General features: G+C 48.6%; 1 protein-coding gene across 9 annotated transcripts in view; it reads left to right on the forward strand.

The window, feature by feature from the left end:
- LOC146806248 (uncharacterized) overlaps positions 1–27,628 on the forward strand; it is a 377,938-nt gene that overhangs the window by 265,009 nt on the left and 85,301 nt on the right. The window contains exon 1 of one of the 9 annotated variants that reach the window (XM_085623501.1): positions 14,339–14,654. The exons of 7 other annotated variants lie outside the window; for them this stretch is intronic. The gene's annotated coding sequence lies outside the window, so the exon portion shown is untranslated. Of the gene's footprint in view, positions 1–14,338; positions 14,655–27,628 lie in introns of those variants that run through there. One more of the 9 variants, XM_085623506.1, reaches the window with a different exon arrangement.

A 27,628-nucleotide genomic window follows, 5' to 3' on the forward strand; every position in this document is an offset into this window, starting at 1 on the left:
ACACATAACTGGGGGGCATTTACTCCGTATAATGCATTCCTTTAGCCATTTCTGAATTCTTGCTTTCATGTTCTTTCTGATGAGGGAAACTGTGGTTGCAGAAAAATGTAGGCGCTCTACGTTGAACATAAACCTGCCAACGCATAGCTTGAGATTGGTGGCAAAATATATTTTCCGCATAGTGCAAATACCTGCGTGTAGAAAGCAACTAAAATGCAGAATATGTGATAAGCTGCAGGCAGAGAGAGAGCCCTGTCTTCCTGCAATAAACACCGCAGTGCAATAAATAATCATACTGCCATAAATGGCTCCTTATCTGCTAATAAATGTATTTTTCAGGGACAAACAGTTCAGAAAGAGTTTATTGTTTGAACTGCAGCTGTGATAGCGCCTTTCACCTCGTCCGTGGGCTCTTGCAACAGGCGCTGTGACGCTGCAGCGCAACTGTTGGAACTTATCTGAGTAAAGTTCCGCTTTAATTATTTGTGTATTCTGCTGATTTATTGTACCACGTTAACATATTGCTGCTTTGTAAGGCGGGTGAGTCAGCAGTCGCTTCCGGCGAGAGACGGCGGCCTCACAAGTCAGTAGATGGAAGGGAAGGGCCTGGAGAGGGTGTTATTTTTGTTTGAATTTTTTTATTAGGGTTTTGCATACAACGTTCCATAATGTACATCAAATATATCATCGATGAATCACTTTTTACATCATTGTAAAGCATCATTACTGTTTGCAAAGGGTGATTGCATTGGTTGCCTAGTCCCTGGAACCCCTTGACCTTGCTAAGATCGTAAATCTACTACTGGTTTGTTCCAATGGGCTGTACCATTGCGACTGTACCGGTGTGTCACGTGATAGCTAGGGTTAGCTCGTTCTCCCCGTTTCTGTCTTTGTAGCTCTTCCCTTATGACGTATGTGAACATCTATTCCGTTTAACTAGTGTATCGGTTTTTGAACTGCCGATGGAATTAACTATGAACTGTGGGAAGGAGAGGAAAAACGATAAAGAAGGATAAAGAAAAAAGTTGAGCGGCTCTCAGGCCTCCGAGTGAACGCGGCCAAATCCTGTCTGTACGCCTTTGGGGGCGACGTCCAGGACCCCGGCTACTGCCTTGGAGGAGTGCGGGTACAGTGGCAGCCGGACACCTTTCGCTATCTGGGTGTCCAGATCTATCGCCGCCCGGCGGACCTGGTGGAGGGTAACCTAGGACGCACGGTGACCGCGATCCGGACCCAGATGGCGTTTTGGGGCACACTTACCCTTTCGGTGACTGGCCGAATCGCGCTCGTTAAGATGGTGGTGCTGCCCCGTCTGCTGTATTATTTTGCCAACTTGCCGGTGTACCTACCGGTGTCCTTCTTTGCGCCCCTCACGTGCTCCCTCCGCGACTTCATATGGGGGACGACGCGCCACAGAGTTGCGCTGCCGAAATTGTGCCTTCCCGTGGGTGGGGGCGGGCTCGGGATGCCCTGCCTGGAGCATTACTATCTGGCCGCACAGCTGCAGTGGGTGGCTCGCTGGCTGGCTGACAGGTGTCGAGAGGATACGGCGACAGCGGAGAATCCGCCGCTGTCATTGACCGAGCTCCTCAGGATTTTTCATCCGACGACGGGAGCGCTGAAGCCGGAACCGTTGCTGTTAGTGGTGGCTTGTAAAAGCTACCGAAGAAGCCTCCGGCTGACGAGGGCCACGCTCCCATACGCCCCGGCCATCCCACTGGAGGGTTCCCCTTGTGGGCGAGACACGTTGGGAGCTGCGGAGTTGCGGGATTGGCACGCGGTTGATATCCACACCATGGAGGACCTATACCATGAAGGGGGCCTCTTACCGTTTGCGACCCTTGCAGAAAAGACGGGGCTGGCGCAGGGCCAGTTTCTCCGCCACCGGGCCCTAATAGAGACTCTGGTGGGTCACTAGGGAGACCTGCAGGTGGAACCGGAGCAGCATTTAGTGCTGCAGTATCTCCATGTCATGGGCCGAGGAGGACACCTGATCAAGTAGTTCGCTGGGGCCTTGCGGATTCATGCGGCGCCGAGTCTGGGGACACTGCGCGGGAAGTGGGAGGGGGACCTTGCCCGCCCTATGGTAGACAGGAAATGGGAGGGAGCGCTGAGGGGGCCAAGGAGGGTGCCCCGAAATATGAGATTCCGTCAAATACAGTTCTTTGTCCTACACAGGGCCTACCTCACACCGGGCGCCATCAATAAGTATTTTTGCAGAACGGATGCGTGCTGCCCCCGTTGTGCGACGCTTGGCGCCGACCTGATCCACATGCTGTGGGGCTGCCCCGCACTGCAGATATACTGGCAAGCGATACATGTGGAACTCCGCAGGTGTACGGGCCGGGAGATTCCATCTGAGTGGCCCACATACCTGCTGCATCTCTTTGCCCGACCGCCACCGGCGAAGGTGGCCTGTCGTTTCCTTGATCTGGGGATAATAGTGGCTAAGCGGCTCATCACCAAGCGCTGGAAGGCGGATACCGCACCGCATGTGCGAGCGTGGCGTTGCTCTTTTATGGTGTGGGCAAAGGCAGAAGAGGTGGCGCTTCGGCGGGAGGAGACACTGGGCCTTAGGACGACGCCCGTCGCCGCCCAGTGGGGGGAAATGAGGCAGCTCTTGTCGCAATCGGAGGAGGTGGCCCCGGGGGAGGACACTGCTGCGCTGTAGGAGCCGCGTCAGGCGATGGGGCACTGTTCACCTGATAGAGACTCCGCGCTGGTGGGGGCGACTGGCTGGCTGGCGAAGATAGTGCAAGCCGCAGATTGGATATAAGCGCCTGATTTTCCCTCTTTGAGTGGTGGGGGCCAGGGAGGGCGGAGCCTGATGGGAGAGGGGTCAGCGGAGTGGGGGCCGACTAGACTAGAAGATACAAGCTGCTGTTGTACATTGTTTTAGTTGTTAGATTGTTGGAAGGACAGCTGCCCAGCTACAGAATGGGGAGTATAGTACTGTTTGTATAATTATCCAGGGAAGCACTGAGAATAGCACACAATTGGCATCGACGCTGGTGAGCGGATGCTCTCCACTAGGGCTGGGGCCATAACGGCACGAATGGAGATGGATTTACTTATGACCTAACAGGTTATATTTTGGGACACAACCGGTTACAGTACACCTAATGTAACGCACCATGCTTGTATCAGTTATACATTGACGCCTGAATACAAGATTTATGTAACAATGCTATTTGATGAAGTATGATGTATTGTGTGGTTTTACCTGCAACGAAAACTTAAATAAACAGATTCCTAAATAAAAAATAAAGAAGGATAAAGAAAAAAGGGGGAGGAGGGAGATGAATAAGAGGAGCATGAGGGGGGGGAGTACATGTAGGGCGGGCAAGGATAAGCGGTCGTGGTGGGTGGCGCGTTGACTGTGTGTAGGTACGTCGGATGGGTCCCGAGGTGATCTAGGGGGGGAAGTGGGCCTTCATAAGGGCGAGCGATCTGGAGAGGGTGTTATGTAAAGGGGTCCTGTCCCTTTAAGAAAAGGTGGCGAGGGCCCGTGGACCTGATATGCATTGTCTGTGATGACTCGGGCTTCCGAGGCGTGTTTGGAGGTGCACGCGGCTCTCGATATCAGATAGTGCAGTCTGGGTCACATGAGACGGAACCGAATGTCTCGGAGGACTAAAGTTTGTTTAATGGGCGAGTACTGGCCCTGCTCGCCAGGTGTGGGCTTTGTATTAAGGGGCAGTACTTGAATGTCTGCGTAGGTGTACAGCGTAGTACATTGAGGAGTGTTGGCACTTCTCACCAGGGTTGCAGTGTATAAAAAGAGACAGAACTGGAATGTCTCTTCAGGCCTGCATCATGTTTGATGGGGTAAAGTACTGACACTTCTCACCAGATGTGGAGTCTGTCCAAAAGGACAGTATTGGAGTGCCTCTCAGACCTACAGCAAGTTTAATGGGCCAGTACTAGTACTTCTCACCAGGTGTGGGGTCTGCACAAAAGGACATTATTGGAATGTCTCTTAAGGAGTACAGCAGGTTTAATGGAACAGTACTAACAATTCTCGCCTCGTGTAGAGTCTGTATACAGTGACAGTACTGGTATATTGCTCCAGGTCTACATCAGGTTTAATGGGGCAGTACTGACACTTCTCACCAGGTGTGGAGTCTGTATGAAAGGACAGTACTGGAATGTCTCAGCAGGCCTGCAGAATGTTTGATGAGACAGCACTGACACTTCTCACCAGGTGTGGCGTCTGTATGAAAGGACAGTACTGGAATGTATCAGCAGGTTTACAGCAGGTTTAATGGGGCAGTACTGACACTTCTCACAAGGTGTGGAGTCTGTATGAAAGGACAGTACTGAAATCTCTCAGCAGGCCTGCAGCAGGTTTAATGGGGCAGCATTAACATTCCCAAAAGGTCTGGAGTTTGTGTAAAGGGACAGTACTTGAATGCCTCAGCAAGCCCTTAGCATATTTAATGTGACAGTACTGGCACTTCTCCCCAGGTTCGGAGTCTGTATAAAGAGACAGTACTGGAATGTCTGCATGACCACATCATGTTTAATGGGACATTACTGGAGCATCTCATCTGGGGTGTAATCTGGATAAAGGGACAGTACTTGAATGTCTGTGTAGTCTGTGGTTATTTAATGGGACAGTACTGGCACTTCAAGTGTGCAATCTGGATAAAGGGACAATTTTTGAATATCTCTGTAGCTCTGGGTTATTTATAGGAACAGTACTGGCACTTCTCACCAGGTGTGCCATCTGGATGAAGGGACAGTACTTAAATATCCGTGGTTATTTAATGGGACGGTACTGGCACTTCTCACCAGGTGTGCCATCTGGATGAAGGGACAGTACTTAAATATCCGTGGTTATTTAATGGGACGGTACTGGCACTTCTCACCAGGTGTGCCATCTGGATGAAGGGACAGTACTTAAATCTCTGTGGTTATTTAATGGGACGGTACTGGCACTTCTCACCAGATATGCCATTTGTATAAAGGGGCAATATTCGAATATCTCTGTAGCTCTAAGATACTTAATGGGACAGCACTGGCACCTCTCACCAAGTGTGCCATCTAGAAAAAGGGGCAATATTTGAACATCTCTGAAGCTCCAAGTTATTGAATGGGACAATACTGGCACTTCTCACCAGGTGTGCCATGTGGCTAAAGGGGCAGTGCTCGAATGTCTGTGTCATCGGTGGTTATTTGATGGGGCAGCACTGGCACTTCTCCCCATCTGTGCCGTCCCAGTACTGACATGGCTCGCTTCCATTCTTCCCACAGAAGGACTATCCGAGCAGGGATGCTTTCCCGCCGGTCTCTTGTTCTAATTTCACATGGGATGGCGTGACCTCACTGATCAGGAAATGGAAGCCTGGTTCTCCCATTGATCTTTTTCCACTTCAGATAATCCATCTTGAAACCCCAGGCCCTGACGAGGCTCTGCGTCAATCTCGCTTCAATGCCTCGTTCATCAAACTAAAACAAGGCATGGCCAGGCCTGGCTTTAAAATATCAAACCGGGATCTGGAAATCCCGTCCAGTTTTGTTCCTGTCACTCAGTCAAAGATCTTGATTTCGCTTCATTTCTGTAGCATAAAAAGTATAAACATTTAGAAAACAAGCCTGGTAAATAAGCGAAAAATTCACGATCCGTACCGAGACCAATACTAAAAATTCATACATTAAATTTTATGGCAGAAAACTTATAACTTCACGTTCTTTTACTTTAAAAAGGATTAAACAGATATTTCATCAAGGCAATACATGGATAAAATTGCATTGATAATAAAACAGTGCTACCCCCAGCATGCCGGGGCTATCATCAAATCGCTTCCAAAAGAATCACAAACACTTGACATAATAAATGTAAAATGCGGCAGTTAAAAAAGTAGCGTCCTATTTATACAGTCTATCAGCAGACATAGTGCTCATGGGTCGACGCATCAACTCATCTACTTTTGTCCAACAACTAATGAGCTCGCCTGCCCTTCAAGCAAGCCCAGAGGTCTGACGCTATGTATGACCCGCCCGTGGACGAATAAGATGTTGAAAAACAAGTAGGGCTGAGCGACACTGTCTAAAATGATATCTGCACAAGAGCGTGACAATAAATCTCTTCCTTTGTGTGGAGTGAAATGTACAGAAAAATAGTTAGTGTCGATCTGACTGTATTGATACGCCGCTGCATAAGCTAAGATCACTCAGTGAATGAGGATTTGCAGGGAAGCCAAGCATCATTGAAATATAATTTAGGCGGAATCTTGTAAAAAAAAAAAAAAAAAAATGATTGTGCAAATTTTGCACAGAAACTAAGTAAGACTGAGCACCTTGTTTAGAGGGGGGGAGGCGCTTGATACAGACTGACAGCAACTTTATTCCTGTTTGTCTCCCATCGATTTGCAGCGACCCTTGCTAAGAAAATCTTCTTAGCCCCGCCTTTGTAATTAACAAACATGCGGAAGTAGACTCAAATAATTCTAAAAGTACCATCTCCACCAGGGAACACTTAATATATTGCAAATGCGATCGAATGCGGACGCTAGATCCATGAAAGCCATAAAAATTGGACTTTCTTCACCACTCTATATTTAACCATCACGTGCTCAAATTAAGGCACTGGTTGATGGTCCCTTTTCCCTTTCTAAAACCGTACTGAGTTTTCACTAAAATGTTCCTTTCCACTGGCCACTCCTCCAACCTGTGCAAAAGCAAGCGCCCCACACGTTTAGCCGCACTATCGATCAGTGAGATGGGTCTATAATTTTTAGGAGTCGATTTATCCCCTTTCTTATGTATGGATACAATTATAGATTATTGGTAGGCCCGTTTTTGCTATTGTTTTAAAAACGCCCATTTATAACGGTGCCCATAAATCCTGATGTTCCAGAATGATGTCATCCGGTATCCCATCTGGCCGGTAGCCTTCAGGGTACTACCCTGAGCCAGTGCTCGCTTTACCTCCAGCACCTCGAACACTAGATGGGGAAATCCATCCCCCAGAGGATGCTCAGTGGACCCAGGGGTAGGTCCACCCATCCCTCTTCTCCTATGTGCACATCTAATGTCGGCTCGTTTACTTCCTCTAACAAGCATTGGCATAGCCAATAGGTCTCGCCTTTGGGACCTTATAAGTGTTTAGCCATGCAACAGTTGCATAACTAAATACTTATAAGGTCCCAAAAGCGAGACCTATTGGCTATGCAAAGCGGCCGTGCGGCCGCAAAAGTGAAAGTAATTGCGGTAAAGAGCGGCGCGCGCGCCCGCGCACATGCACTGTAGCTCTAGGCTGGCCTGGTAGCACTTTTTGGAGCCCTCTCAATAAGTCTCGCCAGACCAGCGCATGCGCTGGGTCAGGCGAGACCTAAAAATGGGGCCTTCACCACCTTCCAGAGCCCAGTGCTGTCCTTTTTCGTCGATGCCAATCGCAAGATCACCCAGGCTTCCTCCCTTAATTTGATTTATTTATAAAGTTTTATATAGCGCGAACATGAGCACCGGGGGTATCAGAGCGCTTTACAATATATGTAGCAGGAGGGTACATGTAAACAACCAAGAGTAACCAAAGAGAAGTAATCATATACATAAAATATCACAGCTGGAGAAAATAAACAAAGTGATAATTACACAGTCATCGGTGTCCGAACATCCTCATGACCCTTAAATGTCCAACATGGTAAACACAGCTAAAATTTCACAGTCAAAAGTGATCAAACATTCTCCTGAGTCATAAAATGTGAAGGCCATAATATACAAAGCGAAAATTCACAGACATAAAAAGTACGAGCATTCAAATGGTCCAGGCCGCCTTGCCACGGATCGACGGTTAGGCCACGGCATCAAGTGGTGAGGCCAGACCGAGGTAAGAATTTCTTCATTAGGAGCCTTTTGGCTTCTTTCTTGAAGAGGAATGTGGAAGGATTCGTCCTGAGTACGGGGGAGGGAGTTCTAGATCCTTGGAGCCATACCACAGAAGGCACGATTGTAGGTCTTTTTTTCCTTGAATGTATGGGGTTTGAGTAATAGGGTGCTGGCACTTCTGGAGGCTCTTGAACCGCATGAGGGCTCCAATTTCTGCGTGAGGTATTGCGGAGTCTGGTAGTGGATGGCTTTCTGTGCCATGCATGTGATTTGTAAGTGTATCTGGGCTTTATAAGGAAGCCAATTAAGGGCTAACAAGTCCGGAGAGATACGATTGACTTTTTTTGTGCCAGTTATGAGCCTAGCAGCAGAATTGAGGGCAGCCCTAAGAGGAGCGGTCTTCACTCTGGGCAAGCCACACAGCGTAGCACTTCCATAGTCCAGCTTTGAAATCACGAGGGCTTGCACTGCAACCTTAAGGTCCGGAGCAGGAAGGTAGGGTTTGAGTTTTCTGAGGATGTTGAGTTGGAGGGTCGCTCCTTTGGTGAGGGAACTGACGTGCTTCTGCATGTTTAGGTTTTTGTCTAAAATGATCCCCAGAGAGGATGCCGAATCCGCGAGGTGAGGTCTGCATTTCTTAATCTCTTTGTCCCGGAGGATCTCGCCACCTTATATGTGGCCTGTAAACTCTGAACCAGCAAGTTATCTCTTGGGACCGTGCGTAAAGCTGAGTGCGAGTTGGACAACGCTTTAGTGCATGTTGAGTCAAACCATCGGACTGTTCCTGTCACTCTTACTTACTGTCCCTAAAATCCTATAAAGTGCTGTGCTTCACTAATGACTCACCTTTCTGGAATCCAAGAATTCACTTGGTGAGTTCCAGACTGGCTTTCACCCTAACCCCAGCATTGAACCCTTACTGGTGTCCGTGCTGTACCTCGGTTCTTCTCTTGTTGGACGTCTCCGCACCCTCCCGTACTGTGGACCATATAGTACTGATCTCCAGGTTAACGAGGTGGTACTTGCTTGGTGTCATTCTTCTTAAAAAATAGATATGAAAGAATCTTCTTTGGCAGTCTCTCATCAGATTTGGTTCCATCAGGATCCATCCTCGCACCCTATTCATTTAAGCCCAGTTTGCCACCTCCCCCCTCCAGCCCCCTCATGCAATGTATCGCATCTTGTCTGCAGGCTCTATACTTCCACTGATGCCTCTCGGCTGGTTTTCTATATTAATGGAGTCGCTGTGACATCACCCTTTCTTTAGGACTGCTCTTACAGTATATGGGAAACAGCCTTCACAACGCTGCTCGAACCACGAATGCGTCTTTACAACCCATTCCTTTACCACTCAAGTCCTTACAGCAACTTACCTTAGGGAAAGCGTTGTTGGACTGATGTTGGACTTTTAGTCCAACACTTTCCCTACAGTTCGCAGACTGGAGTTGGAATAGTAAATTATACTTTTCCAAAGTCCAGCGCTTTCCCTAAAGCAAGTCTTTGTAAGGAATTGGGCGGTTAAGGCATGCGTTGTAAAGGCATGTGGTAAATGCATGCGTGGTTCGAACATACAACCCAGTAAATAGAGTTGGAAGGACGACAACTAGTTAACAAGCATTGGCATAGCCAATAGGTCTCGCCTTTGGCACCTTATAAGTGTTTAGCCATGCAACAGTTGATGTTGTTGCACGAAGGCTGGTGTGTTGGATAACTAAGCACTTATAAGGTCCCAAAGTCGAGACCTATTGGCTATGCCAGTGCTTGTTGCTTGCTTGCATTAAGGCTCATGGTATCCTTGCTAAACTACTGAATAGTGAATGCTATGGTAACACTGGGACGAGTCCGACAGCGCTTACATATAATGAGACATTAGGACGTTGTTGATTTTAGCTCATGCGAGTAAGTTAAGGGTAACGTCGGTTTGGCCTCAGGGCACTTTAGGGGGTAGAGGTCGATTGCCTGGTAGTCATTCATTTGCAGAATGCTGACCCTTTATAACTGACGGGAAAGCTAAAGTATTTGCCTGTCTCAGGCACAGCAAACAGGCCGAAGCTGTCGAGCGCGAGCCCTCTTCACTGCTGATGGAGACAATAAGACAATAACAAGCAGGAAGTGGGATAAGGGAGGGGGGTAGGGCAGTCGCGCGCACTAAGGGGATAGAGGCACGCAGGCTGGCAAATGGTGTGCACTTTCGCGGCCGCTTTGATGTTCTCAGTGGCCGCGCGGCTCACTGAGAACATCAAAGCGGCCGCGAGTGATCACGCAGGCTGACAAATGGTGCGCGCGCCCGGCGCACATGCACTGTATCTGGAGGCCTGAAAAGCCACTAGTTTGCACTTCCAAATCCCGCTTACTAAAACTCTCGCCAGAGCAGCGCTAAAGTGCTGGCTCAGGCGAGACCTAAAAATGAACATTGAATTAAAATAAATGAAAAAACTGAAGAGGACATCCTCTGGCTTTGTAAAGCCCCTGTGGTGCGGTCGCCCCCTCTTTGGCCTCTCACCCTTGGTTAGTTACCCCCCGAAAAAAAATCTTGTGTTAAATGCCTGGGAATTAAACGAGATGTAAAACAGACCCTGGAAAGCCCGGTGTCTGCAGCTGTTTCATGGTGTGCATTCCGCATCTGTACACTTCGACCTGACCCTACTGTCTCTGGAAAGCTTGAGAGCAGCTACTGCGGCCCTCATTGGATCAGGACTCGATTACTGCGACTCACTAAATTATGGGATGCCCAACTGGCGTTTTCAAAAAACTTCACTGGATTCAGACTCAGGCCACCGGATTTGGAACTCTCACTTCCTGCTTCTGCTTCAGAGCGGTTAGATCGGTCTATCTGTCCGGCTGTCTGTCCATTCAGACCTGAATATTTCATGGTCCTCTGCTTACCTCATAAACTCTTACACACAGAGGTTCCTGAATTTTTTTAATCCAGAATGTGCAAATGTCGCCCCCCTTCCTCCTTGTTGTTCCTCTTCAGTGCTCACCCATCCTTCAAAAATTCAACCAATGGCGGCAACGCGTTCTCCTCCCTCGCCCGCCTCTGGGATAATCTGCATTCAGATCTAAGTAGCACTTCCTCTTACCTTCTGTTTAGAAAATGAAATAAAAACCCTTTTTTCTGGAGTCTTCTTTTCTGTATGCTCGGTCTGGTTGCCTTCTAGCGTCACTGTGATGAATATAGCGTCTTACAAATACATAACCTTTCTCTGCAGATCTTCAGTGTATTTAATGGGACAGTACTGGCACTTCTCACCAGGTGCACAGTCTTCAAAGGTGGACAGTACTGACATGTCTACAGATCTGCAGTGTATGTATTGAGTCAGTACTGTCACTTCAGTTGGGCTGTAAACTGACAGCGCAAGCACTTCAACTGGGCTATAATCTGACAGCACCAGCACTTCAACTGGGCTATAATCTTACAGCACCAGCACTTCAACTGGGCTGTAATCTTACAGCACCAGCACTTCAACTGGGCTGTAATCTTACAGCACCAGCACTTCAGTTGGGCTGTAATCAGAGAGCACCAGCACTTCAGCTGGGCTGTAATCTGACAGAGCTAGCACTTCAATTGGGCTGTAATCTGAAAGCGTTAGCAATTTAACTGGACTGTAATCTGACAGTGCCAGCACTTCAACTGGGCTGTAATCTGAGAGCGCCAGCACTTCGGCTGGGCTGTAATCTGACAGAGCTAGCACTTCAGATGGGCTGTAATCTGACAGCACCAGCACTCAAATTGGGCTGTAATTTGACAGCACTTCAATTGGGCTGTAATCTGAAAGCGTTAGCACTTCAGCTGGGCTGTAATCTGACAGCGCCAGCACTTCAACTGGGCTGTAATCTGAGAGCGCCGGCCCCTTGATGGACCCCGTTTCACTGCAGTGAGCAATCCACGAGGAAGGGGATGTGGGAAGAAAGATGGGCCTGATGGTGAGGGAAGAGGACATACAGGTAAGAGCGATGCCATCTGCAGTCTGCACCAGCTTCTTTCAGGCTAAGACGTGATGTGTCCTGGCTGCTACTTTAAAGCGGATAGAAAGTGCGGGGGCAGCACCGCATCTACGCCATGTTTATCATCCGTGCTTTTAGGTCATTTTTATTTTGTGGTTGGGGCTGGTTCGCCCCCTCTTCTTGGCCGTGACCCTGTCTGCCAGTCTCAGAGCAGGTGGTTTCCTCCAATTAATTTAGAGCTTGGCAAAAGGCTGCTCTGTCTATATGGTTTGCTAAGGAAAGGAACATTGAAAGTTAGTCTCAGCTGTTGGGGTCTAGAGTGTGCAGATTGTCTTAAGTAGTGGCATATGTTTGTCTTCTTCAATATCTGTGATAAATGTCCATTGTTTATGGAGCCAGCACTTTACTCTCGTATTACACAACAACGCTAGCTTCTCACTCTGTTGTAATCTGATAATGCCAGCACTTTACACTCGTATTACACAACAACGCTAGCTTCTCACTCTGTTGTAATCTGATAATGCCAGCACTTTACACTCATATGACACGACAGCGCTAGGTTCCCACTCTGTTGTTCTGATAATGCCAGCACTTTACACTCATATGACACGACAGCGCGAACACACCAACTCTATTATAATCTGATAATACCAGCACTTTACGCTCATATGACATGACAGTGCTAGCCTCCCGGCTCTATTATATTCTGATAATGCTAGCATTTTACACTCTTATAACATGAATCTGCTAACATTCTACAATATTGTAACCTGATAATGCTAGCACTTTATGCTCTCGTAACATGATTGCCCTAACACGCCCACTCTACTGTGATCTGCTAATAGTAGCATTTTACTTTCTTGTAACATGACAGCTCTAACAACACCACTCTATTGTATCCTGATATTGGTAGCACTTTACGCTCTTGTAACATGACAGCTCTAACAACACCACTCTATTGTATCCTGATATTGCTAGCACTTTACGCTCTTGTAACATGACAGCTCTAACAACACCACTCTATTGTATCCTGATATTGGTAGCACTTTACGCTCTTGTAACATGACAGCTCTAACAACACCACTCTATTGTATCCTGATATTGCTAGCACTTTACGCTCTTGTAACATGACAGCTCTAACAACACCACTCAATTGTATCCTGATATTGCTAGCACTTTACGCTCTTGTAACATGACAGCTCTAACAACACCACTCAATTGTATCCTGATATTGCTAGCAATTTACCCTTTTGTAACATGACACTGCTAACATTCTACATTATTGTAATCTGGTAATGCTAGCACTTTACTCTCTTTGTAACCTGACAACATGAGCACTCCCTCTCAACTGTAATCTGATAGTGCTAGCGCTTTACACTCTAACATTACATCACTACTACCCCATCTCCATTGTACTCTGATAATAGCAGTTTACACTTTCAACTCTCTGACATGACAACAGTAGCACACTCACTCTCTTGCAATCTGATAACGCTAGCACTTTACACTCTTGTAACATGACAACACTAACACACCCACTCTACAGTAATCTGATAATGCTAGTATTTTACACTCGTCTAAAAAGACCGTGCCTGCACTTCGAGGCCTTTGTATCTGGGCGGTGTTGGTTCACACTTGAAATTTTACAGAACTGTCACGTCTATCCTTGTACTTCTAAAGTGCAAACACTGCGCTAAACCCCTCTAGGGCCCGCGCTTCTGAGTTATTGTAATATGACAGTGCTGGTGATTGTCACTCTGTGCTAACCCCTCTAGGGCCAGCGCTTCTGAGTTATTGTAATATGACAGTGCTGGTGATTGTCACTCTGTGCTAACCCCTCTGGGCCCGCGCTTCTGAGTTATTGTAATATGACAGTGCTGGTGATTGTCACTCTGTGCTAACCCCTCTGGGCCCGCGCTTCTGAGTTATTGTAATATGACAGTGCTGGTGATTGTCACTCTGTTGTTAATCTGACGGTTCAAGCACTTCATTCTGTTAATCTGACAGTGCTAGCACTCCACTCTCCGTTAATCTGGCAGTGCAAGCGCATCACTCTCTGTTGTTAATCTGACGATTCAAGCACTTCACTCTGTTATTCGGACAGTGCCAGCACTTCACTTTCTGTTGTGAGTTTTATGGTTCAAGCACTTCACTTTCTGTTGTTAATCTGACAGTGCCAGCACCTAAATCTCTGTTGTTAATCTGACAGTGCAAGCACTTCACGTTCTGTTGTGAATCTGGCGGTGCAGCACTTCACACTTCTAACCATCAGACTGTGCCAGCACCTCATTCTCTTGCGAATCAGACGGTGACAGCACTTGACTATTGTGAATGTGAAAGTGCCAGCGCATCGCAGTCTGTTGTGAAACTGACCGTGTCAGCACCGGACCCTCGATTGTCGATCTGACAGTGCCGTCCTTCCTCTCCTGAAGCAGGGGGCGTCTCCCTTCTCCTCTGTGTGCGGGTGCACTGTGCCTTTAAGTGTCTGCTCTGGCTGGCAGGCGGGTAGGGGCAGGGGCTGCTGGGAATGCAGATGCTGCCGCTGCCTGTGCTCAGCTGTGCCCCGGGGCTCTGGCTCTCTCCTGCTGGGTCCTGTGCTCTCTGCTCACTCACTAGTTCCTGGCGGTGACGCTCCCTGGGAGGACTGCTCGGCTGCCAGGCTGGGGCGCACTGGGCAGGGCTGCCTGACCCAGGCGGCGCCAGGACTCCTGCCCTCCTCTCCTGGTCCCGCTGCACGTGAGGGCCCCTGGCAGGGGTGCCAACCGCGTTCTCCGGGGCAGTAAGTGCCCCTGTGTCTAAGAACTTTTAAAGCAGCTGCCCCTGTGGCTGCCCGCTCGCTGCCCGTACACCGGCTGCCAGGGCTCTGAGACCAGGTAAGAGGGCGCCGGGCACTGGGGTAGTTCAGTTCTTTGGTACAGTGAGCCTGTGTCACCCAGTCCCCTCATCAGGGGTGAGGGCCGGAACATATCACAGGTGAGTGCCAGCACTTGCATCACAGGAGAGTGCCAGCACTCGCATCACAGGTGAGTGCCAGCACTTATCACATACGAGTGACAGTACTTGCATCACAGGAGAGTGTCACTACTTGCGTCACAGGAGATTGCCAGCACTCGCATCACAGGTGAGTGCCAGCACTTATCACATACGAGTGACAGTACTTGCATCACAGGAGAGTGACAGTACTTATCACAGGAGATTGCCAGCACTTGCATCACAGGAGAGTGCCAGCACTTATCACATACGAGTGACAGTACTTGCATCACAGGAGAGTGACAGTACTTATCACAGGAGAGTGGCAGCACTTACATCACAGGTCACTGCCTGTACTGTCATCAGAAGTGGGTGAAGTAGCTGCAGCAGGGGTGAGTACCAGACCCACATCTTAAGTGAGTGAAAGTACTACCTTCTTTACGGGTGAGTGCCGGTACTTTCATCATCAGTGGATTCTGCGCGCTAATCTCCGTACTAGAGTAGACTGGATACACAGGATGTGGCTGAGGTGCACTGGCAGAGCTAGAGCTGAGGTGCACTGGCAGAGCTGCGCGCTAATCTCAGTACTGGAATAGACTGGATACACAAGATGTGGCTGAGGTGCACTGGCAGAGCTGCGCGCTAATCTCATTGGTGGAATAGACTGGATACACAAGATGTGGCTGAGGTGCACTGGCAGAGCTGCGCGCTAATCTCAGTACTGGAATAGACTGGATACACAGGATGTGGCTGAGGTGCACCGGCAGAGCTGGGCGCTAATCTCATTGGTGGGATAGACTGGATACACAAGATGTGGCTGAGGTGCACTGGCGGAGCTGCGCGCTAATCTCAGTACTGGAATAGACTGGATACACAAGATGTGGCTGAGGTGCACTGGCAGAGCTGCGCGCTAATCTCATTGGTGGAATAAACTGGATACACAAGATGTGGCTGAGGTGCACTGGCAGAGCTGCGCGTTAATCTCAGTACTGGAATAGACTGGATACACAGGATGTGGCTGAGGTGCACTGGCAGAGCTGGGCGCTAATCTCATTGGTGGGATAGACTGGATACACAAGATGTGGCTGAGGTGCACTGGCGGAGCTGCGCGCTAATCTCATTACTGGAATAGACTGGATACACAAGATGTGGCTGAGGTGCACTGGCAGAGCTGCGCGCTAATCTCAGTACTGGAATAGACTGGATACACAGGATGTGGCTGAGGTGCACTGGCAGAGCTGGGCGCTAATCTCATTGGTGGGATAGACTGGATACACAAGATGTGGCTGAGGTGCACTGGCGGAGCTGCGCGCTAATCTCATTGGTGGAATAGACTGGATACACAAGATGTGGCCGAGGTGCACTGGCAGAGCTGCGCTCTAATCTCATTACTGGAATGGACTAGATACACAAGATGTGGCTGAGGTGCACTGGCGGAGCTGCGCGCTAATCTCAGTACTGGAATAGACTGGATACACAAGATGTGGCTGAGGTGCACTGGCAGAGCTGCGCGCTAATCTCATTACTGGAATAGACTGGATACACAAGATGTGGCTAAAGTGCACTGGCGGAGCTGCGCGCTAATCTCATTACTGGAATAGACTGGATACACAAGATGTGGCTGAGGTGCACTGGCAGAGCTGCGCGCTAATCTCATTGGTGGAATAGACTGGATACACAAGATGTGGCTGAGGTGCACTGGCAGAGCTGGAGCTGAGGTGCACTGGCAGAGCTGCGCGCTAATCTCAGTACTGGAATAGACTCGATACACAAGATGTGGCTGAGGTGCACTGGCAGAGCTGCGCGCTAATCTCATTGGTGGAATAGACTGGATACACAAGATGTGGCTGAGGTGCACTGGCAGAGCTGCGCGCTAATCTCATTGGTGGAATAGACTGGATACACAAGATGTGGCTGAGGTGCACTGGCAGAGCTGCGCGCTAATCTCATTGGTGGAATAGACTGGATACACAAGATGTGGCTGAGGTGCACTGGCAGAGCTGGAGCTGAGGTGCACTGGCAGAGCTGCGCGCTAATCTCAGTACTGGAATAGACTGGATACACAAGATGTGGCTGAGGTGCACTGGCAGAGCTGCGCGCTAATCTCATTGGTGGAATAGACTGGATACACAAGATGTGGCTGAGGTGCACTGGCAGAGCTGCGCGCTAATCTCATTGGTGGAATAGACTGGATACACAAGATGTGGCTGAGGTGCACTGGCAGAGCTGGAGCTGAGGTGCACTAGCAGAGCTGCGCGCTAATCTCAGTACTGGAATAGACTAGATACACAAGATGTGGCTGAGGTGCACTGGCAGAGCTGCGCGCTAATCTCATTGGTGGAATAGACGATACACTAGATGTGGCTGAGGTGCACTGGTAGAGCTGCGCGCTAATCTCATTGGTGGAATAGACTGGATACACAAGATGTGGCTGAGGTGCACTGGCAGAGCTGCGCGTTAATCTCATTGGTGGAATAGACTGGATACACAAGATGTGGCTGAGGTGCACTGGCGGAGCTGCGCGCTAATCTCAGTACTGGAATAGACTGGATACACAAGATGTGGCTGAGGTGCACTGGCGGAGCTGCGCGCTAATCTCATTACTGGAATAGACTGGATACACAGGATGTGGCTGAGGTGCACCGGCAGAGCTGCGCGCTAATCTCAGTACTGGAATAGACTGGATACACAAGATGTGGCTGAGGTGCACTGGCAGAGCTGGAGCTGAGGTGCACTGGCAGAGCTGCACGCTAATCTCAGTACTGGAATAGACTGGATACACAAGATGTGGCTGAGGTGCACTGGCAGAGCTGGAACTGAGGTGCACTGGCAGAGCTACATAGAGGTGACTTACTAATATTTAAAAGGGAGCTCTTTATCTCTCAAAAGGTGCTATTTTGACCGGTCACCCTGCCGGTCTTGCTCTGCAGCCGCCAGGCTACTCAGAGTGGGCCTCGTAGCCACATTTGCACTGCCACTGTTGTGTGTGAACCAGTAGGTGCATCAGGCCACCAGTGACATATAACTTCCAGGCCCTGGATGCACTTTGTACCATGTAATATTGAATTACAGGAATGTTAAAAGTGCCAATCAGTAGTAAGCCAATTTAGCCAATTAGCCATGTTTAAAGGGTGAGCACAGGCACTTTATTCCTGTATGGCTGGGGTAAAGTGCACAGAGTTCTAAAACAGCAGAAACATGGTCCAGCAGAAAGCAAACCTTCTGGGGTGACCCACACAGTGAAAGGCAGATGTCCTGCACCTGCCCATTGCCCACCATTGTTTGGTTTACTCTTACTTTTTTTTGCTTGCTTTCTATCGGGTGGATTTCCTTTTTCCAGCAAAACACACAAGATGATGGACGGAATGTTGCACATTGGCAAAACATTCACCCCCAGTCACAGATCTGGGTTTAATCCATCGTTCTTTTGCTCACCACACCACCCCAGTTCAGACATGGCCATATGCAAATCAGTCTTGACCCTGTGCCTCATGGGAACAGTCCAGCCCGAACTGCCAAGCCATGTTTTCTCTGGACCGGAATCAAACATCCTCGGACCGGGGTTTCACCCCTCTTCAGCCAGGATAGCTTGACTCCAGTGGCGTAGTGAGCACGGGACCCACGCCTGGGCATACCCTTCCCACATAGGGTATGCGGAATCAAGCATCCCTGGACCGGTTTCGGGGTTTCACCCCTCTTCAGCCGGGATAGCTTGACTCCAGTGGCATGGAGAGCACGGGCCCCGTCTGGGCATGCCCATCTTGTGTTTGTCCCTCCCATGGAGTGCAGCCTGTTTACTATCTCTTTGATTGGCGCTGCTTCTGTGCTTCCTCTTCTCAGTTTCTGGGAGCGACTTTTATCGGTGTTTACTTAAGCTATCCATGATAGTGCATTTGTTTTGCAGCGGTCTCCCTTGCGTGCTTTTCTTCCTCACCCACGTTGCGCTCTCTCCCTCCCTCACTCGTGTTGGTCTCGCGTCCGTGTGCATCTCTCCCACCGCCCTCAGCATTGGTCTTTTTCTCCCCTGTTTCTACCTTTGCCCTATGTTCTCTCCCTCGTATCTTTTTTCCCCTGCTGGTAATGTTGCTTTCCCCCCACCCGCTGTGCTTGCTCACCCCCATCACTCCCAACCCGCTCGTCTGTTTTAAAATGTTTATTTATAAAAAGCGCTCTTACACTTTTTTTTTTTAAACGAAAAAAAGCTTTCGGTCTACATGAATGAAGCACACAGGAACGTGTTGTGCATTGTTTAATCTTATAAAAATATCATCCCGTTTGATTATTATATTCTAATATATTTTCCCTTTACTTTTGGTTCCGATGCACCAAGTTCCAGACCCATAGCTTTTTTTTTTTTTTAACATTTTGCCATCCAGGATGCAACCACTCCTATATGGTGGTGAATTACTTTATTCCTGAAAGCTGGTTGTTCTGATTGGAAGGTCACCTTCCTTCAATTCTGTAGCGGTGTTAATGTTCCTATCTGGTGAATGCTGTCTTTTCGAAGAATTTGCAGTAAAATTCGGAAAGCGGTTTTGCTGTAAAATGTGGTAAATGTGGTAAACAGATAAATAAAAGCTGTTCCCACACAGCTTCCTCTAACCAATACTTTACAGCCTCAATCTTTTTCTACATTCACATTCTGTCCCCAACTACTTATTAGAAAATATATTTACGATTCTTGGGGAAGAGGGGTGTAACCCCTTGTCTAAGCTGTTGGTTGACATTGCCCGATGCACACCTTGCTAGCCCCGCCCACTTCTTGAGGCCAAGCCTGTATGTGGTTTGTACAGAGGGAAGGGGGCCTGCTGGGTAATGTAGTCCTTTGGCCACCAAGGGGCTGTCCTCTGTGACCCAGGGTGGCCAGGAAGCTGAGAGCTGGCCCTATGGCGAACCCTCCATCTACTCCCTCGCCGGCTCCTCGCCGAGTTTTTGTGAACATTCCTGCACGGTGAGCTCCAGGGTCTCCAGGGACAGGCACCATCCCCAGGCCACACCACCCAAACCTTCCCCCACCCCCCCCCCTTGCCACGCCCTGCGTGTGCGCTTTGTGAGTCCTGTATTCTTGCACCTGCCTGTCTTGCACATGTCAGTTTGCGCCTGGTTTGCGGTTTGCCTTCTGTTGTTATATTGTTGTTTTGATTTATTTTCCGATTTATAATCCAGAGGCGAGGCCACGGCGCGCCGCACCTTGGAGCTCTGCTGGGCTGGAGGTGGCTGGACTCAGTGTGGTCTGTAGGGAGGGGTTGGTGGAGTTTGTGTGAAAAATAGCTTCTATCGGGTCGAGCTCACGGGTTCTGGCAAGTTGACAAATAACAGGTGTTCTGTTCAATCCGAAAGTGAAGGAGCCGTAAAGAAGCCGTAAAATATTTTTTATCTTCTCACATTTGCTGTGTGTCACAGAAGGAAGTCAGAAGTCGCTTTACAATTACTTCTCCTTCTCTGGCTGCAGAGTTCCAGGATCTTGTAAAGTGAACTGTCTGAAGGATATCTGCTAATAAGTCAACTGTACGAACAGTTCAAAATGTACTTCAGTAGTTGTGAAAGCCTATTTTTTGTACTTCTGTGTGATGAAAAAAATATTTTAATACAATGAAAAACAAATCAGAACACTTTGCTTGGTGATGTGCAAGTGATAAAAAAGGCTTTCATGTATTCCTGGATTCTTTCTGTCGTAAGGTGGCTGTTCTTTCTTTCTTGGTTGTGTTTTATAGCTCTCCCTAAACCGGCGCATGTTATTAGTCGAGGTCTCTCTATTCACCTGCTCATTAACCCCTTGCGTGCTCATGACGGAACCACTCCGTCATGAGCCACGGGCGCCGTGTGCTCATGACGGAGTGGTTCCGTCATGCTGCGGCCGTTGCGGCCGCTTTGCCCACGCGGCGCTGATTCCCCGCCTGTGCGGGCGAATAATGCGAGTGGGCGGAGACGTGACGGAACCACTCCGTCATGAGCACAGCGCGCCCGTGGCTCATGACGGGAGTGGTTCTGTCACGAGCATGGCAGCGCCATGCTGACCCCGAACCCCCCCAGCGCCGTGGCGGAATTCGTGCCGCGGCGAAGGGGTTAATGGATCTTTGCGGTTTATGTTGGTATTAGTGTACGAATACCTTTCCTGCCTGTACTGCATGTTGGTGTGCACTCGTATACAATGTGCCTGTAAGTGTTTCAGGCCTGGCTAGTTCCAGACATTTGTATCCGGATGTGCGAAGGGCGCGTTTGGGTGGGGCAACGCAGGCCCAAGTTTGGTCAACGCTGGAGGTAGCCTACAAGCCTTATGTTTGCATCCTGTCTTGTTCCAAACAGGCATACAGCGCAAGAAGAGCATTATTGTCTATACTCGTGGGCCCCAACCCTCATAATGCCCAGCAGTCCAGGCTTCAACCCACGGACCTGGGTGTCACGCGGATTGGACAAGTAGTTCAAGTTTAAGGAGGACCCTGGTACCGCTCCCACGCCTGGACATCTTTGCACTAGGAGGGCTGTAAACAGCTGCTCTGTATTTCACTGAATGCGCTGCCCCCAGGGCAGGCGCGGACTCCCAGCTGCCCTGAGAGCAGAACATTCATTGTAATAGGGCGCAGTGTCCCTGCGTCTGCGTCATCTTAGGCCAGTCTTAACGTCTAAACAGGGCTGGCAGGCAGCTGCAGACAGATTCCTTTAGAATGGTCCAGTCACAGCGATAGAAAGGCCTCCTGGGCAGGTGTGAAGAGGGTCAGGACGCTCTCAACCAGGGCAGAGCATCCAAGCTGGAGAACACCTGCCACCTGGGCAGGTGGCGATAGAGGGGCATCAGCCTGCATTCTGAGGGGTTTTAAAACAGTGTTAGTAGTCAGGGGGGTCAGTATGCCAAATGTCTTCTCCGTAGCATATATGATTGTATGTCTGTGGCGCTTCTATAGCGTGAACCTATCCAAAAGGTCAAGCGCTGGTAGGACGGGTGGCTGGTCGTTGGATTATTAATGCGCTGTGACATATAGTGCTCTTTCAAGAGGTAAGACACGAAAGCATGCAAAGAAGTGATGTATGGCATGCTTTAATTAATCTCAGCCACTGCTAATCACTTGCGCCGCATCCCAACCCATCATTATTGTGCACACCCCACCACTGCAGTTTGGACCCAGCTGTATGCAAATCAGTCTTCACCCTGCTCAAATAGGAACAGTCCAGTCCTAACTGCCAAGCTGGGTCCTCCCTGAACCGGAACACAAGTAACGCAGGACTGGTTTCACCCTAGTTATGGGCTCATCTGCTTTGTTCAGCTTGGTCCCAGTGTGCACCGGACCCACATCTGGGCATATCCATCTCACTTAGGTGGCATGGTGGGCAAAAAATGGATTGGGATGCGGGCTTGAGCTATTGCCATGCGCTGAGATTAATACAGGTATTCAGTCCATCACCTTGTTATTTTCGCTTTCAAGTGGTGTGCGTTCAACTCTTTCCTAGATTGGAGCTGCATTGGAGCAGTCCTGATGGAATTGGGGGATATTGTTCCAGATCCTGGGTGCATGGATGGGAAAGGTGTGCAGTCTTGTTGTTTCGTTTTTTAGTTCTTGCCTGAGCCAGCGTATGCGGTGCTCTGGCTAGACTTTTAGTAAGGGGGCTTCAAAAAGCCGACCACAGCTGGCCTAGAGCGTGCGGTTACTCGCACAATTACGAGCACAGGCGCCATCTGACTTTCCTGTCTCATCATGGCTCACTAAGCGCATCGCTCGCGGGCACCCTTACAGCCCGCGATCACTTTCACAACCACGCGGCCAATGCTTGTTTTTATTTCCTTTTAGCGCTCGCGCACCTCCTCGCTCGCACCTCTGCCCGTCATTGCTTCCTTCTTTCCGGCGCCTGTCACTCCGTCTGAGCACACTCGCTGAGAGTATTGGGCATCCGCTTTTAAGCAATGCTTGTTTTATTTGCCGATTGCTTTGGTGTTAAAATAAAAAAAGAACATTCTCATTGTATATGTGGCAACGTGCTCCATAATTTGTATTTTCTTGTCCCATAATTTTGCCATTATTGCCACACAATATGTTTTTTAAATGCCGCAAACTTTGTGTGGGGCCCTTATCACACATTTGGGCACACTCAAAAGGGGGATGTTACGGAGACAAGTTACCAACCCCAAACTAATTTCTGGACGTGGCCGCCTATCGCCACCTGCAGGCCAAAACTATCATTTGTGTGCTGTAATCCTATGTAATCGCCACAAGAAAGATCTGAATGGCGTCTGTTGATCGGGTTGAATGTGTGATTTTAAGGAGTTCTGCCTACAAAAGGTATTCCCTGTTCTTGTTTCCAAACATCCTCTCTTCATTCTTCCCTGGTTTATGTCACCCCTTCCATGTTCTATTCCTTCGTTCCTTCTTACATGTTCGCTCCCTCGCTTTCTAACACTCTTCTCCGTCACCACCGCGTTTCTTAATTTCCAGCCTGTAGTTCCCCTTTCTCATTTTCTAGCCTGCTCTCTGTCACCATTTCTCTTCCCCCTTAGACCTACCATCTTCTCTGTTTCATCCCTTTCTTTATCGGGGTATCTCTTCTTTTTCTTTGATGCTCTCCCGAACTATTTTCTGTCCCAGTCGACCCAATCTACCGCTCTTTCACACACTCGCATGAAGCGCCTTTTCTTGCCCTCTCCTGCCCCCTTGACATCTCTTTTTTCCCCTCTTAGACCCCTTGTTCTCGCTGGTCTTTTTCATTCCAGACTCTCTTCCCTTGCTCACGGGCTCTCCCCACTTTTCCTCCCCTCACTCTCCCAGAATCTCCGCTCCATACGTGAACGAGCCAGGACATCATACATGGTCTCACTAGCTCCTCCTTTTCTCACTGCTTTCCCTATCTTCTCAACCTCAGCTCTCTTCATACTTTGCCCCATCTCCACCTTTTGTCTTTTTCATTCCGGTTTCCCGCCACTCTGTCCCCCTTTACATCTCCTGCTCATCACTCTTCTGAACCCTTCTTCTCCCTGGTCCTGTTTCTACTTTGTGCTTTCTTCGCCACCTTTTCTCCCTCACTTCACCATCTTCTTGGACCCTCATCTTCTCCTCTTTCCCTTTCCTGTTTTTATATCTGCATTGTCCTTTTCCATCACTCACTCCCTTATGTTGCCGCCTACCTCTCTCCCACTTTATATGTCTACTCTCTTCTGACCGCTCCTTTCGCCACACCTTTCTTCCCCTTTATAGACCATCTCTTTATCCCGCCCGTCTTTCATATTCTGCCATATTTTTCCTTTTTTACATTACCTTCCCGTGCTCCCATCATTCTCCTTTCATAAATTCCTCATGTCTTGCACACTCTCCAGCCCCCTCTGGCCTTACCAATCCCACCTCTCTTTCATCTCTCTTCGCACCTCGCCATGACACTTCTCTCCCACCTACTCCATCTTCAATGACGTCACTTCCTTTCAAGAACCTTTGATGTTCCTAAAGACACCTTGCCCTCAGCCCACTCCCTCACCCAACCCCCCTCGCTCTCTATACACACTCTTACTTCACTTCCTGTCACTCTCTCCCTCCTGCTCCTTCTCGCCTCCCTCTGACTCTCCATCTGTCTTGTTCTCTGCCTGCCCCGCCCTCTCTAGCTTCTATTCAACAGTCAAAGCCTTCTCTTTCTCCCCCCTCTCTCGCTCTTGAATCCCCACCCCCCCTGCCCTTCTCACTCACACAGATATCTAAGCCTCAGACATCCATTTCTGGGGAACCTTGGTAAACTGTAATTGCATTTAGATAACACTTACTACCCCTGACAAGGTGCTGAAGCGCTTTGCCCTGGGCAGCATGCTGACGAGGTGCTGAAGCGCTTTACCCTGGGCCGCATGCTGCCGAGGTGCTGAAGCGCTTTGCTCTGGGCAGCATGCTGACGAGGTGCTGAAGCGCTTTACCCTGGGCCGCATGCTGCCGAGGTGCTGAAGCGCTTTACCCGGGGCAGCATGCTGCCGAGGTGCTGAAGCGCTTTACCCGGGGCAGCATGCTGCTGCCGAACCCACGGTTAGTGGCTAGTCATGTTATTGGTTATTGGGGTTAGTTTAGTGATTCAAGCAACTATTCCACGCATTCACTAGAATTTCCTTGGGGTAGATGAAATAAAAATCAGTTGGGTGTTAACATTAGTGGGGTGGGGGAGTGGTTGAGGTATGTGAGTTGATGCAGATGTTTATTGGGATTCTTCATGCTGATGTTTGGTGGGATTAATAAAATACAGATGCATGCAGATGTTCTGAACCCTTTCCATGTTACAAGCAATAGGCAGTTCTCGGGCACAGCCTCCTTGTCCTAGCCTCATCGCAGCCCTGGGCCCTTTGTGCAGCAAACCACTCACTGGTGTTGTTTGAAGACCTAAACCTTTCCATCAAATAGAAAACAAGCATAGCATAGCCAATAGGTCTAGCCTTTGAGATCTTATAATTGTTTAGCCATGCAACAGTTGATGTTGTTGCACCAAGGGTATTGTGCTGCACAACTAAATACTTATAAGGTCCCAAAAGCGAGACCTATTGGCTATGCCAATGCTTGTTACACTTATTAATCTACAGGCTCATGGTGTCCTGGCTGCAGGTGAGCCGAGGTCACCAGAAGCGACGACCTTCTCTTAGCATCTTACCTCATTCCCTTTAGCATCTTGTCTGTTCCTGCCCTCCCTCTACATCTGCCTTTCCTCTTTACCGCTTCTTCTCTCACCTCTTCCCATCCAGCCCTCCACCCTGCCACTGTTTCACCTTCCTGCGTGGTTCTCAGTGGGCGGGCTACCACACATTTTTTTCTTCTTTTTAAAGTCCCCAAACAGTATTTTAGCTTATTTTAATATGAGTGATTATTCTGAATATATAAATATTTTAAGAAATAAATAGAATTTTATTGTCTGTCAGACTCAGGATTGAATATCACATCCCTGTTAGTTATTGTACAAAGAAAGTCACTTTGGCCTCTCCTCATTTTGGAAATGTCATGTGCCCGCTTTCATTGTCCAACTTGGTATTCACTAGCGTAAAATGCTTCAGGTTGGCAGATGCCCGGTAGTAATACGAGAGTATTTGGTGAAAATGTGAAAATTTCCAGATCACTGCGTCCTAGTGAGAAAAACTATTCTGTGATCGAGAGGGAGCTTCTTGCTTGTTGTTGGGCAGTTGAGAGGTTCAAAGGTTTTCTTTGGGGGAGATCGTTCAAGCTTATGACTGATCATAAACCTCTCATTCCCATTCTTAATGGTGTGCTTGTAAAGGATCATACGCCCAGGATAGCTAGGCTAAGCTCAAAGCTTCTTCAGTATAATTTCATTGTTGAACACATTCCTGGGGGGAAAAACATTAGACCAGATTTTTTGTCTAGATTGCCGTTGCCGGTTAGACAAGAAGAATGTGTTGCAGAGGAAGATGAAGAATGTTTGATCGCAAGTATTGATGTTTGTAAAGAGGGGTGTTTCCAGGAGGATGAATGGTTTGATGCATTGAAAGCTGACTCTGTTCTCAAGGAAGTTAGAAAGTGTATCATTCAGGGGTGGCCAAAGGAGAAACATTTGGACTCTGAGTTGCAACCTTTTGCTAAAGTGGCCGATGAATTATCATTAGAGGAAGATGAAATGATTTTGCGTGGTGACAAGTTTGTGCCTCCAGCGTGTTTGAGAGATCGCATAATCAAGGCAGGACATGAAGGTCATCTGGGGCAGACATGCACTAAGCGCAGGGTTCGTTCAATTTATTTGTGGCCCTCAATGGATCGGCATATAGAAAGTATGGTTGAAAATTGCTACACGTGTTGCTCTAGTGACAAAGTAATCAAGACTGTGTCTCCTCCCAAAGTAAGGGTTGAGTTACCTTCAGGGGCGTGGATGAAACTGGCCTTAGATTTCATTGGCCCGTTCAATGTGTTATCCAGTAAATACAGGTTTGCATTGGTGGTTGCGGATTATTATAGCAAAATGGCAACACAGTGTGGCCTTTGCTGAGGGTTATCCCGGAAGTGTTGTCGAAATCACGTCTCTTTCAGCACTGATACAAAGTGTGTGTTTGTAGGAGGTGCTGAGCGGCTTGTCAATCCACCAAGGATTATCTGGGCTTCGGTCATCGTGGAAGGCTTGGGTGCCTGGCTGGGGGTTGATCACCTTCATCAACTAGGTGGTCTTAGGCCCCACCTCCAGACAGCTTTAGCAGATGATTGTCAAAGGACCAATTGTGTGTAATACACAAAGAGTGCATTTCTAGTTGTCTTCCCCCACTCAGCCATTTTTCCCCTGCCTTGCCTGTCCTGTTCAGCTTTTTTTCCCCAGTATTTTTTTATTTATTTTGTATTTCCCCCTGCTCCTCCTAGTGTTGTTGCTCTGCACCCCACACAGTTTTGCTTGCCCCAAGCCCCTTTACACCGAACCTCCCTTGCTCTCCGCCCCTCCTCATTTATTTTTATTTTTTTCCTTCACAGGGCGCCGTAGCTGCATTTTGCTACCGGGTTTTGACACATTTTGTTTGTTCCAGTAGCAGTCGCATCCATATGTGGTGATAATGCAGTATTGTTATGTAGGTGCCTGTATAGTACATTACATCTGGCATAGCTATGTAGGTGCGTGTATAGTACATTACACCTGGCATAGCCACGTTTTATGTGATCTCAGACCAGTTTCACGGTTTCTCCTATTTGTATGATCCCGAATTTCACATTTATAAGACAACCCGCATTCACGTACCGACCTTCATTTTATAGGTTCCCACAGCTGAACACATTCTAAAACATTTTTGGCAATGTGAAGAAAAGTGTGACATACATTGTAGGTTGTGTCCGCTGAAGTCTGACTTGCAAAACGCGCAGAAGTATAAATTCTAGATTTTGTTGGGAATGTAAACATCCCTGAATAACCAGTTTAAAGCCCGGTGTTCAGAAGATGAAATACG

The sequence above is a fragment of the Triturus cristatus genome, chromosome 8 (assembly GCF_964204655.1).
Source record: "Triturus cristatus chromosome 8, aTriCri1.1, whole genome shotgun sequence".
Classification (NCBI taxonomy): Eukaryota; Metazoa; Chordata; class Amphibia; order Caudata; family Salamandridae; genus Triturus; species Triturus cristatus.